This window comes from Sphaerodactylus townsendi, linkage group LG12 (genome assembly GCF_021028975.2).
Source record: "Sphaerodactylus townsendi isolate TG3544 linkage group LG12, MPM_Stown_v2.3, whole genome shotgun sequence".
NCBI lineage: Eukaryota > Metazoa > Chordata > Lepidosauria > Squamata > Sphaerodactylidae > Sphaerodactylus > Sphaerodactylus townsendi.
The window spans coordinates 10,184,072-10,198,457 of record NC_059436.1 but is presented as its reverse complement, the minus strand read 5'-3'; the positions used below and the strand labels follow the sequence as shown (position 1 = coordinate 10,198,457).

The window sequence follows — 14,386 nt, the reverse complement described above, 5'->3', positions numbered from 1 at the left end:
CTAGCCTGCTGGATCAGACCAGAGTCCATCTAGTCCAGCATTCTGCTACTCGCAGTGGCCCACCAGGTGCCTTTGGGAGCTCACATGCAGGATGTGAAAGCATGCTGGTTACTTCCCTTGCCAGCAACTATTTTGCATCTGCTGAAAAGTGAGTGAACTGAATAGCACAAAAGAATAATGCCAGTTGAAAAGTGTGAAAGAGTCACGTTTGAAATATTTCGGGATCGGTGAGGGAGACTTTCACATAGCATCTCGCTTCCAGCTGAGAGCAGGTGCTAGCTATGGGATCCAAGAGAACATGTTGCTGCCATTTGCCGCTATGCACCTCTTGCAGTGGGGATGAACCAAAGCTAGCTTCACTAGATTTTGTGGGTCATGGTTGAATTCTAAAACCAAATGAGTAGATTCTGTGGGTTGCTGTGCTGGGAAACCACACCCTCGGATTTGGTAGGCGCACTTTAATCATAGACATCCATAAAGTGCCTCATTACTGAAAAGGGCTGTTTCATGCATTATACAGAGCAAAGCTTGGGTTTGCCGCCAAAGGCCTATGTGCACATGTAACTAATAGTGCGTTAGCTGATTTCCCAGTGCTGATTAAAAAAAAACAAAACTGAAATGCTCCTTCGAGGAGGAGAGTATGCAGCAGGAAACTGGTAGAAATGGAATTAGAACTACCTGCTTTAAGAAATTCTTGGGGATTTGGCAGGGTTTTCTGGGGAGGCCGGTGTTTGGGGAGTGGATGGAGTTTTAGTGGGACTGAAATGCCATACAGTCTACCTGCCAGAGCATCCATTTTTTTCCAGAGGAACTGATTTCTGTAGCTTGGAGAACAGTTGACATTCTGGAGGTTGGCAACAATAGGAGATGTAGTGGTTAAGAGCAGGTGGATTCTAGTCTGGAGAACCGGGTTCAATCCCCCACTCCTTCAGCCGAGTGGCAGAGGCTTATTTGGTGAACCAGATGTGTTTCCACACTCCTGCATTCCTGCTGGGTGACCTTGGGCTAGTCACAGTTCTTTGGAGCTCTCACAGCCCCACCTACCTCACAAGGTGTCTGTTTTGGGGAGAGGAAGGGGAAAGGAGCTTGTAAGCCACCTTGAGTCTCTTTACAAGAGAGAAAGGTGAGATATAAATCCAAACTCTTCTTCTTTTTTAGCTAACGGTTTTTGGAATCTTATGGGGGCAAGCCAAGTATGACACTGTACAGTTTTAGTAAGCCAGCTATGATGCACTTATCTGATGCAGCCAGAGTTGCCAGCCAACTTTGATTTGCATGTTTGATATCCCGTGAAGGTCAGCGTGATGCTCTGTGACTTCAAGGTGGGTGTGAGACAGAGTTTCGGTGTAGGTCTGGGTTGAGCTGTCAAGTTCTCTGGGTGATGCGGGACTGGATAGAACTCTTCATCGTAACTCAACTCACAAGGTCGTTATGAGGTCTGAAAGGAGATGTCAGGAAGGTGCTGTGGTTCCCTGAAGTCTATGGAGGAAGGGCAGGATTTAAAAAGAACGTAATGATGGAATGTATGAAACTGCCTTATACCAAACCAGTATGTTGGTCCATCTTTCAAGTGGACTGTGTCTCTCCAGGGTCTCAGTCAAAGAAAAATCTTTCCCAAGCTCCTACTGACTGGGGTCCCTTTGTAAAATTAAAGACATCAGGGATCGAATCTGGAAGCTTCTATAAGCAAAGCAATTGCCTTCCCCTTTGTGCCACGGTATCTCCCCTAATAAATGTGTGTTTTGGTCGCACTTGAAACATTAATTAGATTGGGAGAAATGTTAAATTTATTGTATTCCCGGACTGAGTGCTGGGACCTGATCTTTAGTTTAAATTAAGTCTCGATGGCGGCCTTCCCTCCCTGAATAATGAGCCTGGGTCTTTTGAAAACTGCTAATCTTCTTTCCTTTTGTTATACTGTAACACAAATTTCAGAGGCTTTCTTTAATTCTGAAGAGAGGGAAGAGACTTGAAGCCCCAACCATGCCTGTAGCCTGCTCTAATTGGCATGGATGAGGCCCCTGCAGAACCTGGTTGCATCCCCTGGCCTGTAAGCCTTCTTCCTCACCTGTGGCATGTATTGCTATGCCCAAGGAACCTTTGTAGCCACAGGCTAAGATGTCAAAAAACATGCTTTTCCACAGTGATGTAAAAAAGAGGATGTTGAAGTAAAAACGAAGGGGGTTGCTTCCATGGAGGCTGAGGAGATGAAGAGTTATGGCTGAGCTTTCTGGAAAAAGGAGGACCAGGAAGACTTCCCTTCTTTTTATTGCTCCTCTTCTACCCTTTCCTTTCCTTTGGACTTTCCATGGTTTGTTTTTATTCTTCAGTCTGTTTCTCCCACCACTTAGGCTTCCTTTAATTTCTGTTTATTTTACTTCCGTGATATTGTGAGAGGGCTCTGCCTCTCGGGGCCGCCATTTTGCCTTTGACTGTGTCTCCTATGGCAGCCATTTTGCAGTGGTGCTCAGCACCCCTCCCCCTTGACATCCCAAAGCCACTTTTAGGCTGAAAAGGGGACCCAGCTCATGAGCCTCTTCAGTCTACGTTTGATATTTTGGCGCTTGATTAATATGAAGCAGGGATGGCTCTTTGCCCAGAGGAAAGGACTTGAAGGTGATGAAGGATGGAACAGTTTTGTACCTTTGGGAGCTAAATTCTGGCAGTTGTTTTGTGTCTGTGTGGAGCCTGGTTACAAGTACAGGTTTGGGGGGCTGTCCTGAGCACCCAAGGCTGGCTTTCTAACATCCATGGAGTACATGTATATTACATCACAGAGTGGCAAACGTGGGTCTCCCTCTGTCTGTAATTCTCACAACAACACTGACTGGCACAAAGTCCTCCAATGGTCTTCACAATTGAATTTGGATTTGAACCCAGATCTAGAGCCAGCGCTGGAATTGCATGGACTTAAGATGCACAAAACTAGGGATGGTGCTATTCTTAAGGGGGAAAATGACAACGGCTCATTGAATGGCGACAGCCAGTCAAGGCTTGTGGGACATCTGTTTTGAAATAGCAAGGATGGGAAGTCCATAGTGGCTCTCTGACTTGGCAGCTTTAGCCTTTCTGAACTATAGATGGCTTGTTTTTCTTTGTTGTTTTGGGGTCACATCACAACTAACTTATGGTTACCCTGTAGGGTTTTCAGGGCAAGAGATATTAATGGAAAGCCACCATTGCCTGCCTCTGTGTGGTCTGATTGAGTTCTGAGAGAACTGTTACTGGCCAAGGTCACCTAGTGGGCTTCATGTGGAGAAATGCGTAATCGAACCCAGTTCTCCAGTTTAAAGTATGCTGCTCTTAAGCACATTGGCTCTGATCATGATGATGTGAGGTGTCCTTTTAAAAATTTACTGTCTGTTTTTCCGGACTCTGTTCTTACCTGAATATTTCATGTCCTTACGCATTGCTCTCCATCAGTTCAACTTTTTTGTGTCTCTCATTTTGTGCTCTCCAAATATTTAAATGCTCCCTTCCTCTCTTCAAAAGCTGCCTTGTTAATTGAGGCTAGGCAGCGCTTGGCTGTGTTGCTCGCTCTGAGCTGTAACGTCCTCGCTGGGTTGGCAGGCGCCTCAGGCTTTCCGATTTCATACGGTGGCAGATGATGTTAGTGGGAGGTGAGGAGGAGGAAGGAAATGGCACCAGCGGATTCCTCGACAGTTGCTGGTGCTGGTGCTGCAGATTGCGTCATCTTGGGTTGTTGCTGTGATCCTAATAAGGCTCACAGGCTTAGGCCAAGATGCTGGTTCAAAACTTAGGTGTGTTTGGAATATTCCGGCTACGGGGGTGAAGGGGTGATGGGAGCAAGAGGCAGGGCTGTGGCTCAGTAATAGAAGAAAAAGAAGAGTTTAAGAGCAGGTGAACTCTAATCTGGAGAACCGGGTTTTATTCCTCACTCTGCCACTTGAGCTGTGGAGGCTTATCTGGTGAACCAGATTAGCTTGTGCACTCCAGCACATGCCAGCTGAGTGAGCTTGGGCTAGTCACAGTTCTTTGGAGCTCTCTCAGCCCCACCCACCTCATAGGGTGTATATTGTGGGGGGTGGAGAAAACATGGTATGTGTCACGAACATCTTGAGTAACCTATTGTCCTGGTATGCAAGGATGAAATTTGTGAAAAGGGCAGTTCAGAGAAATTCTGGAGGGCAAACCATTATTGGTAATGTCCAGATCTTTGGCACATTTTCTCTTTCAGGAAGTGTTGTTTTCAGTTATGTGAATGAAAGAATCTTACTGTGTTCCAGTCCTCTGCTTTCCAGACCTGATGACATATCCTGTGGGAACAGATAGTGGGAGGGTAGAGATTGGGGCAGTAGGGCTGGGCGACTGCCAAAGCCCCAGGGCTCTCCCATGAGACCCAGCCCATTACCGGAATATAAACAATCTCAAAAAGAGCCACATTCTGCTATTTCCGTCTATGCGTGTCCACCAGGAAATTGGAAGTTGCAGGGGACTTTGGGGCCTGTTAGACAGGGCACAGCTCTTTCAAGCTCTGCTGGTGTTGACAGGCATTAAAGGAGTTGTGTTTCAATCCCTCCTGTATTTGTATGTGTGTGAATGTGTGAGAATATACTGCAGATCATTTGGTCCAGGGCCTCTTAAAACTTAGAGCCAGTCCATAGGGTTGCCAATTCTGACTTGGGAAGTACATGAAGATTCAGGAATGGTGTCTGTGGAAAGCAGAGTTTGGAGAGGTGACAAAGTAAGGAAAATTGACCCCCTGCCTCTGCAGCCCAACACCATCTGGTGCAGCAGCAGAAGTAATTGTGTGTGCGTGGGGCAGTGGAGGGGGTGGGGAATACCATCATGGCAACACTGGGGTATCACTTGTAGTTGCCTAATCAGCAGTGATGTTGCATGTTGCTGCAATGCTCTGGCAATCTTCCTCAGATCTCTATGGTTTTAGCATAGCATTTGGGGGAAGGGGTTGCTAGAATGCCACAAAGTGATGTCACACCCTGCCCTCAAAAGCTCCTGAGATTACCAGGACCCATGTGGAGGTGTGGGCCCTAGCCGTAAATGGAGTCTTTCCTCCTCTGTAAATGTTCAGGTGAACTAACAGTTCAATAGTAGTGAATGTATTCTTCTTAAAAGAGTCTCTTTTAATCCTCCCTTTCTTTTCTGACTGTGAAGAAAACAGGCAACCACATACAGAGTGGTTGCTACTTAAAGTCCATGTGGATCTTGGAGGTGGCAGGTGTTCAGTTTCACTCAGCATTCATAGAATCATAGAGTTGGAAGAGACCACATGGGCCACCAAGTCCAACCCCCTGCCATGCAGGAACACATAACCAAAGCACTCCTGACAGCTCGGCACCAGCTGCTGCCTCCAAGAGCTCATGGAGTTTGGAGTGGGTTATATATATATATATATATATATATATATATATATATATATATATATATATATATATATATATATATATATAACCCAAACCCTAACAATATTGAAAAAATGGTGCACACCTTTAGTATTTACTTCCATGCCACAAAAGCTTCAGCTGCCTATTTCTGTACACTAAACCTGTTTTAAATGGACAGAGCATTTTTCACCAGGGCTGTTGGCAACCCTAACCTCACAGTGAAGTGTTTGTTTTCACCTGCAGTGGGGACATGACAAGGGTTAAGAATGCTAAGCTTTAAACTGAAACAATTGTTCCCAGGCAGGTGGCCAAAGTTTCAAATCCCTGATCAACCAAGCGAGGGAAGGTAGACTTAGACGGTTCATAACAAAAGCTTACTTCAGCATTGTTGTCAAGATCAGCAAGATAAGGATTGAAAAATACTTCATACGCTGAGAAGGGTTATAAAAATAGTAATTTTGGAGAGTGTATCCAGTCAATAAGGGTTATACGGGGTTATGATTTACGTTCTTTGAAATGAATTCCAATTACCTTCTCCAGAATGAAAGATCTATAGAGTTTTCTGTTTGTGCCTCTTTCTTTTGTTGAGAACAATGTGTCTCTAATTCCACAAATTTTGGAGAAGACGACCCAGTAATTCTGTCTCCATTCCCTGTTCTCCCTTGAAAGGAAGTATCCTGCCCAGTGAGCACAGTATAAACGGTGTTTCCTCAAGATATAATACTTGGAAATTTAAGGAAGCAAGTTGTGGTGTTACAGAAGCACCACGTGGATCTTGGTTTGCAAGTTGCTCCAGAAAGTCTGAAGATGGACTTACTAGGAAGCATCTTTTGAAAGAGATCTCCCCCGCCCCTGCCCCCTATGCTTGAACAAGGCTGAGCAAAAGAAAACATAGGGCTTTTTCTCTCCTTGAAAGTGCTGTTGCAGGATTTCATGGCCAGGATAGATTCAATTGTCAGATTGGCATTGAAGAGACCTAGGTTCAAATTCCCACTGTGCAGTGGAGCTTGCTGGATTCCACTGGGTAGTTTCTATCTCTCTCTGTCTCTCAGCCTATTCTATCTCACAGGGTTGTCAGGAGAAAATGGAAGAGAGAATAATGTGGGCTTTTTTTGCCAGCTGTCGAGCCAGTTTTTCTTATCTCTTGTCTCCCCAGATATTGGGGACCTTAAATTTGACAGGTGGACTGGGAGTGTATGGATTGTAGATCCACTAATTCTGAACCATTGGAAACACCTCACCCTGTTCTTTGTTTTCCTTGTCTTTAGTCTTTCATTTTTCTTTTCCTTTTCTATCTTTTAAAAAAATAATAGTAAGTGGATTGGCCAGGCTTGGAATAAATATTAGCAGTATAGCCTTCTCACTCTGCCTAGTTACCTTAAGCCTGCTGATTTTTGTTTCAAGGCCTTTCAGATAATGACTTGTATAGAGGACAGTATCTGCTCTGGATTTCGGTATAGCTTTGACCTTCTAGTCCAGATGCAGAATCTCCTCACCAGATTTAAGCTAGACCAGGGGTAGGGAACCTGCCAATTGGCCATGCTGACAGAGGCTGATGGGAATTGTAGTTCCTGAACATCTGGAGAGCTGCAGGTTCCCTACCCCTGAGCTAGACCTTGACAGGAGATTGGAAAGTTTCAGTGAGGAACATGCTCCAGCTTTGATGTCCTTGTGGCGGGAACATCTTCCCAGATTTAGAAATGCCAGTGGACATAATTGGCTTTCCCCTGTCACCTTCAGAGTGGCCTGTGATCACCATCATCTCACAAACATTGAGGATCTATACCAGTGCTGGCGAACCTATGGCACGGGTGCCAGAGGTGGCACTCAGAGCCCTCTCTGTGGGCACACGCAAACAGAGTGCACCCCCTCCACATCTAGGCTGGCCTCGGCCACTGGACTCAATTATTAGCATGAAACCTAAGACCTAGTTTTGGGAAAGCAGTGTAGGTAACTCTGTTAAGTGCTGTTAAACCCCACTGATTTTCATGTGCTGAACTAAAGTGTGATCCTTTACCTGGGAGTAAGCTCAGTTGCTGACAATGGGGCTTGCTTCTGAGTAAACCCTCCTAGGGTCGTGATTCACCCGTTGGAAGAGTTGCATGGTTGCTTCAAAGCAAAGTCACCGACTACTACCAAGCTTACTCCTGAGTAATGCACGCCTCGGAGCTAACCATTTTTTTTAAACTAAAACCTCAGTATTCAGGTTAAATTGCCGGGTTGGCGCTTTGCGATAAATAAGTGGGTTTTGGGTTGCAATTTAGGCACTCGGTCTCAAAAAGGTTTGCCATCACTGATCTATACCCATGTCAATTCAGAGGAGTCCCTGGTCTGAGATGCATGTAACTGTTTAGGACTTCACTCTAAATGGAAGTATGGAAAACTAGTTAAAGAAATGGCTGTGGACGACATACACATCCCAGTTAGACCGTTTTGTTGTGTGTATCAAACAGTTAATATCTTAGCATGGCATTATTTGAACAGTTACGTTTTCCATACTTGATGGACTGATTTTAATGAATTTATTTCCCGCCCTTGCAAATAAATAACCCAGTACGGCTCAGAATAAGACAGTTCCTTGCAATAACAATTTACTACAAGACACAGTATTGTCAGAGAAATCAGTAAAACAATTTAACAACAACCAGTAAAATGGCTGTTCTAATGAATAAACTAATGTACTAGTAGGAAAAGAAAAAAACCTGAGGATGTTCACGAGAATAAATTGTTTTTACTTGACACCTAAAGGAATACAGTATGAGCATTTAGGGTATTTCCCTATGAAGAATGTTTCAAAGCTGGAGCTACAGTTGCCAACAGACCTGTGGAAAAATGCCCATTCCCTTTAACAGAGTCTTAATGGGTGGTTGTTTATCTCCATAGAAATTTTACTTGCTGATTTCCACATATTATGCCTCTGTTAAAAGCACAGGACCTATTTCCCCAGTTCCTTTGGCGATGCTTGTTGGAGTACTGAAGATGAGGAAGCCCTGCCTGCCACACTCCATCTAATCTCTAAAGGCAAAGCCATCCAGAGCAAATTTCCCCAAGACTTCCTCAAAAGACAGTCTCATACTGGAAGAGAGGAGGTTTTTCAGGTTTCTAGTTTTGTAGATTAAACACTTAGAATTTAACTTGAAAATATACTGGAAGCCAGTAAACTCTTTTGGTCTGGTTGACCTGTGTTAATTGTGGGCAGTCATGGATCGTCCAGACAGGACACACTTGCTGTGGGGAGTTGCTGGAGGAAGAGGTTTATTGAGTGTGGGTTCACCTAGATCAGTGGTGGCGAACCTTTGGCACTTCAGATGTTATGGACTACAATTCCCATCAGCCCCTTCCATCATGGCCAATTAGCCATGCTGGCAGGGGCTGATGGGAATTGTAGTCCATAACATCTGGAGTGCCAAAGGTTCGCCACCACAGACCTAGATGCCTCAGGGGTATCCCTTCTCCAGCATGCATGGCTATAATGCATACATGAGGTGATTCTTGAAGACTATCCGGAAGCCTCAGCTAATACAAAATGGGATAACTATTGTCCTGACTGCTAATATAAAGCCAGTCCTTTTCCACTAGCTCTGGCTTCTAGTTTGCCCCTGAGCCTTGGTCAAGATGCTTGATTTTGCTCTGCAAAGCCAAAGTTGATAACTGCCTTCTCCCATATCAATCTGCCTGAGCATTACATTTGAACAACCGCTTCCATGTGCTGTTTGAGATGAGATTGACTGGGAATCATGGCAGGTGTTATTTACTGGCTGTCCCTAGACTGTGGAACTCCCTCCCCCATGAAGTGAGGCTAGCATTATCTTTTCAGGCCTCCTAGAAAAAGACTAGACATCTTTTGACCTGAAAGGCCTTCCGATGATTGATTAAAATTGACAGTGGTGGATGTTCCCTAGGATTACTCAAGATGGATTTGTGAGACGTACTCATTTTATAATGTTTTTACGATGGATATTTTATAGCTTCGTAGATTGTCGGCTGCCTTGGGTACCTTGATTTAAGAGGGAGAGGTGGCATATCAATTGACTAAATACTAATAATAGCCTCACTGCAGCACTTTGAACCAACAAACGTCTCGGAACGCTTTTTTAAGGCAGTGACATTAGTCTGAACTACTTCTTATGAAAACATGAATAGCTGTGGTTAGGTCATCTCCATTTTCCAGTTAGGGGCACGAGGGCTCAGCAACTGAAAGAAAGGCTCTTTTTTTCCACAGATGCTATTTTTATGTTTTTGCCAAAGAGGCAGCTAGATCTGAGGGAGTACCCAGAGCTGGAAGCTTATTCCTTGAGGGGGGAGGGCTTCTGAGAGAAAGCCATCCTCTTGTGTAGGTGGGCCTCTTTCTTCAGTCACAGGAGATGGGAGTTCTGTTAGCTGAGGAGTAGATTCATCCATACACGATTCCTTCCATGGGTGTATAGTTTTTTCTTTAAAAAAAAATGTTTATTTAATCTTTTCAATCATTACAATGGGTGTATATTTCTATATCTGAATAGGCCTTCTCTGCCTACATTCTTTTTCAGAATAATTTTTATTAGGACTTTTGAAAGACAAACAAAAGCCACAGACAATTAACACACACACACACACACACACGGAAAAAAACCACACTACAGGGGGAAGGAGGGCTCCCAACTTTCTGTGGGCCATATAAATATAACACATATAAATATATACTCCTTTGCTAATTACACATATAAATTAATTCTTAATTATTATTGCTAATAAGATTCACATTTTGCTATGTAAAGTCTATTTTTTTGTTCTTCTGTTTCTCACATTCACAAATCATAATGCAAAAAGTCTATCGGGGGTTTCCAGTTATCAGTGAATTTAGATAAGTTCTTTTCTCTAGCCAAAGAAGTAAACTTAGAAGAGAGAAGAGTTTGGATTTATACCCCCCTTCTCTCCTGTAGGAGATTCAAAGGGGCTTACAATCTCCTTTCCCTTCCCCCCTCACAACAAACACCCTATGAGGTGGGTGGGGTGAGAAAGCTCCGTAGAGCTGTGACTAGCCCATGGTCACCCAGCTGGCATGTGTTGGAGTGCACAGGGTAATCTAGTTCCCCAGATAAGCCTCCACAGCTCACGTGGTAGAGCGGGGAATCAAACCTGGTTCTCCAGATTAGAGTGCACCTGCTTTTAACCACTATGCCACTGCTGCTCTTGGCCATCTCCACCGATTCCAATAATTCCAGTTCTTTACAGACCATTCTTCTATTGTAGATACTGATGAAATATTCCATCTTTGCGCATATAATATTCTTGCTGCTGCTGTCATAATAAAAACACAATTCCATTTTTTCAAACTGTGTCCATTGAGACCCGAAAGAAAAGCCTCTGTGCCCATATATAGAACCTATATGTAATTTTTGCTTTTTATGGAATTGTTTGCAAATGGGGAGTTTGCCATCTCCTTAGCTAGAATGTTTCCCCTAATATTTGACCTCAATCTGCCTTCTTGTGTTTGGCAGCAATTGATTCTTGTCTCTGTTGATACAATTCCTTTTTTTTCCTGAGGGATTTTAAAAACAGGCTCCCTTTCACTCTCCTGCCCCACTTTCCTTTAGTATTTTTTCTTTGGGTTGAAGATGGCTTACTTTTTAAGCCTGGGGAGTAGTGGTATGATTTGGCATCCAGTAACTTGGGAGTGGGGGGAATTTTAGTGATCGCAGTTGGTTGAAAACTGTTGCATTAGGCCCGTGGTGGCGAACCTTTGGCACTCCAGATGTTGTGGACTACAATTCCCATCAGCCCCTGCCAGCATGGCCAATTGGCCATGCTGGCAGGGGCTGATGGGAATTGTAGTCCACAACATCTGAAGTGCCAAAGGTTCGCCACCACTGCATTAGGCTATACATCTGTATGTAAGAGCAAAATCTTACTGTTCTTTCATTATCTCATAGTATTCTGAGCACAAGTGCAGTGTAATGTTTGGAGTATTGAACTGAGGAGATCCGATCAGAGGCATAGCAAGGGGGGAAAGCGCCCGGTGCACTTGTGAGTCATCCGCCCCGCCCCAGAACGCCTCTGCCCCACCCCCAGAATGCCCCCATGCCTCCACAGGGCGGCCCCCATGGCGTGTCGCCCCCCACGATCCCATTGGAGCTATGCCTCTGGATCTGATTCAAATTCCTATTCACCCATGGAGCTTATAAGAAGATCTTGGGCTAGTTGCTCTCATTCTCTCTGTCTGATTCCATATTGACTGGGACAAATAGCAATCACAAGGGAGGAGGGCAGGGCGAAGCAACAGAAATGGTGTCACAATGTGCGTGGAATCTGCAAAAAACTTACACCTTTCCATCCACAGGGCAAGCGAAAGAGCTGTCCCTGCAATCTTTCCTAAAAGGGGGTGTCAAACCAGATTACAAAAGACTGCAGTAAATCAGAGGAAAACCCAGAAAATAGATGATTGGGGCCAATGTTGTCTGGACGCTCAAAAAATAGCTGCTCCAGTTCGGATGCCAAGGTAAAATATGCACCAGAAAACATTGATGCCAAGTGTTATAGTAGGTTGACACCCAGAGCAGATTTTTACTAGTATTAGCTCCCTATGGACAGATGTTTGTGAGGGATAGAAAACTAATCCCTGCATACCTGAAAACATGAGTCAAGGTAAATGTTTTCTTTTACAGAATGTGCAGGATTAAACCTCTTGGGTTCAATGTTTAGGTGTTGTCAGAAGATTCCTCCTGGTGCCATGAACATGAACTTGCTTGATGACTGCCAGCATTTGGAACTGGGCTTTTGGTAGTGAATATTCGCCCTGAATTCTCTTTTTGCCCCACACGTTTGTCACAGATGAAAATGAAATAAACAAGCCGGAAGATCCTCTGCTGTGTAATGTACACTTCCGTGGCTGACCTGAGATTTGACTGTGGTCTTTTCCGGCCTGCCCTGCGCTCAGTTGGTTGCCACATCATTTTGGTAGCCTTATTTCACAGGAACATGGCAGAAACAGATGTTACCCCAGTTCTTCCGCTGAAGGGCTGGCAATGTTGGTCTGCTTGCAAAAGCTACTAAAATCAATTCTAGGTTTTTAAGTCTGGGGGGGGGGGGAGTGCAGTGCTGCTATTGTGAATCTCTTTTCTCCATGTGCTGCCTGACTGAGGGAGCTGAATTTGCAACTGAATCCCTAGTCTCTGTTAAAGTAGAAGTGGTTTTGTTCCTGAGGGGAGGGGGGAGTCCCATTCTGTGTGGCTTTTTTTTTAAAGGAAAAGAAGGCCCATTATTGTGTGGGTCCCACCCATTCTTCGCCTTGCCCAGATCAAGACAGATTAGCTGTTTTTAAGGTGTCCCTTTGAGAGGGATGGCTATAGCAACAGGGGGAGGCTGGATCAGAATGTGAAATAGCTCTGGGATCCTGAATGCCGGTGCACCAAACAAATTGAAATTTCCATGGGGTGGGGATACTGATGCAGGGGGGTCCCATAATGAGTAACTGGGGTGCTTCCTTCGCAGCGGAATAGGTGGGTCGTGCTAGTGGGGCAGAAAGAACAAGAGGTTTCTGGAAGAGGCTGACGAGGATGCAGTGTATTTATTTTCAAAGACATAGGCCTCTCCTCGCCAGCCCAGCTTCGATCAAAGCTGTTTACAAGAAGTGAAACTTTTAAAAATGTAGACGGATTCAGATAAATCAGATCAAAGCTGTTTACAAGAAGCGAAACTCTTTATAATGTAGACGGATTCAGATAAATCAGATAACCCAAGTAACCGGCAACCACCGCCTGAGGAGTAAAACGGAGCAGTCAGCTCTGCCCGAGTTCTTGGCAGGGATAAAAACGTCTTCTCAGTGACTGTGGCAGTTTAATTTTAACTGGTCTGTGATTTTAAAAGGCTGAAGCGTTCTGACAGATTGAGCAGGCCTGTCCCAATTTTCTGTGTGGGTAAAACCAGCTGTTGGCTGCTAATAGGTTAACAGTCTAGAGCGCTCTGATTCGTTTTTTTATAAATATCGGCTCCAAGTAGAAGATTTGGATTGTCCCCATTCGCGGGGGATTTGCGCATCCTTGATCCAAGGGCTTCTGGTGGGGTTTATTCCATTCCAGGATTAATAAACTCAAAACAGCCAACCGTCGCACGGACTGAGTGACTTGCTCTGCAGTTCTTGCCAGAGTTGAAGTCTGTGAGCTTAGAAGGTGTAACTCTGGTTAGCAGAAGCGTATGGGAGGGAAATGGTGTCCGGGGCCTACACCTTCTCCAGGCACCCCACGGGGTTCGCGTAGCCCCACCCGGCGTAGCCCCAATGACAACGTGGGTGGGGCCGAGGGAGCCCAAAGATGACGAAGCAGCAGCCCACATCGACTCCTTGCTGCCTTGTCATCTTCATGGTAGAAGGCTTCTGGTCACATGGAGGGCCGGTTTTGAGCCCACCCAACTGACCAGATTAGTTGTGCCCAGAGACATGGGTTACCCCATGTCCCCAGGCAGATACGCCCCTGTTGCTCTTCGCCTAAGCTGCCCTTTGTTGGTGGGTGGGGAGGGAGCAACCAACCGGAAGATTTGAAACTGAAGCTCTTCTTCCCTTCTCGAGAAGCGAAGCTGCGAGTGAGAGGACCGAGAGTGGCAGAACCCTTGAAATTATTCCTCCTGCAGGAAGCCTCCTGGGGAGATGATGGAGAATGGAACTGAAGGTCTTTGAAATGTGCTGAGATAATAGCAGAGGAAGGAAAAACTCATTTCACCGGGTCATAAAGTGTCCAGCCTGAATTTAGCTGTTAACCAGCATGTTGCAACATGCGCACAAGAAGAGGGGGGTAAAAATGATGTATTGCCGCCAAGTGCACCCCTGACAGTAGCTGGCGGTCAGATGACCCCTCCTGGACTAATACCTTCTATTGATTCTTGGCTTCCTTTCGTTCTTTACCTGGCATACCACCTAAGATTAACCTTCAGTTTTGCTAACCTAAGAACTAGCAAGTTTTTTTTAAGTTACTTCTTCTCACTGCCGTGTTCTGATTAGTGCAGGCGAATGGTCTGAATTGCTGTTGGCTTCACTGTCTTTTCAGAGA

The 14,386-nt window shown here is 45.0% G+C and overlaps 1 protein-coding gene across 13 annotated transcripts in view; it reads left to right on the top strand.

Annotated features, from left to right (window-relative positions):
- ROBO3 (roundabout guidance receptor 3) overlaps positions 1–14,386 on the top strand; it is a 308,273-nt gene that overhangs the window by 116,803 nt on the left and 177,084 nt on the right. The window lies entirely within an intron of this gene.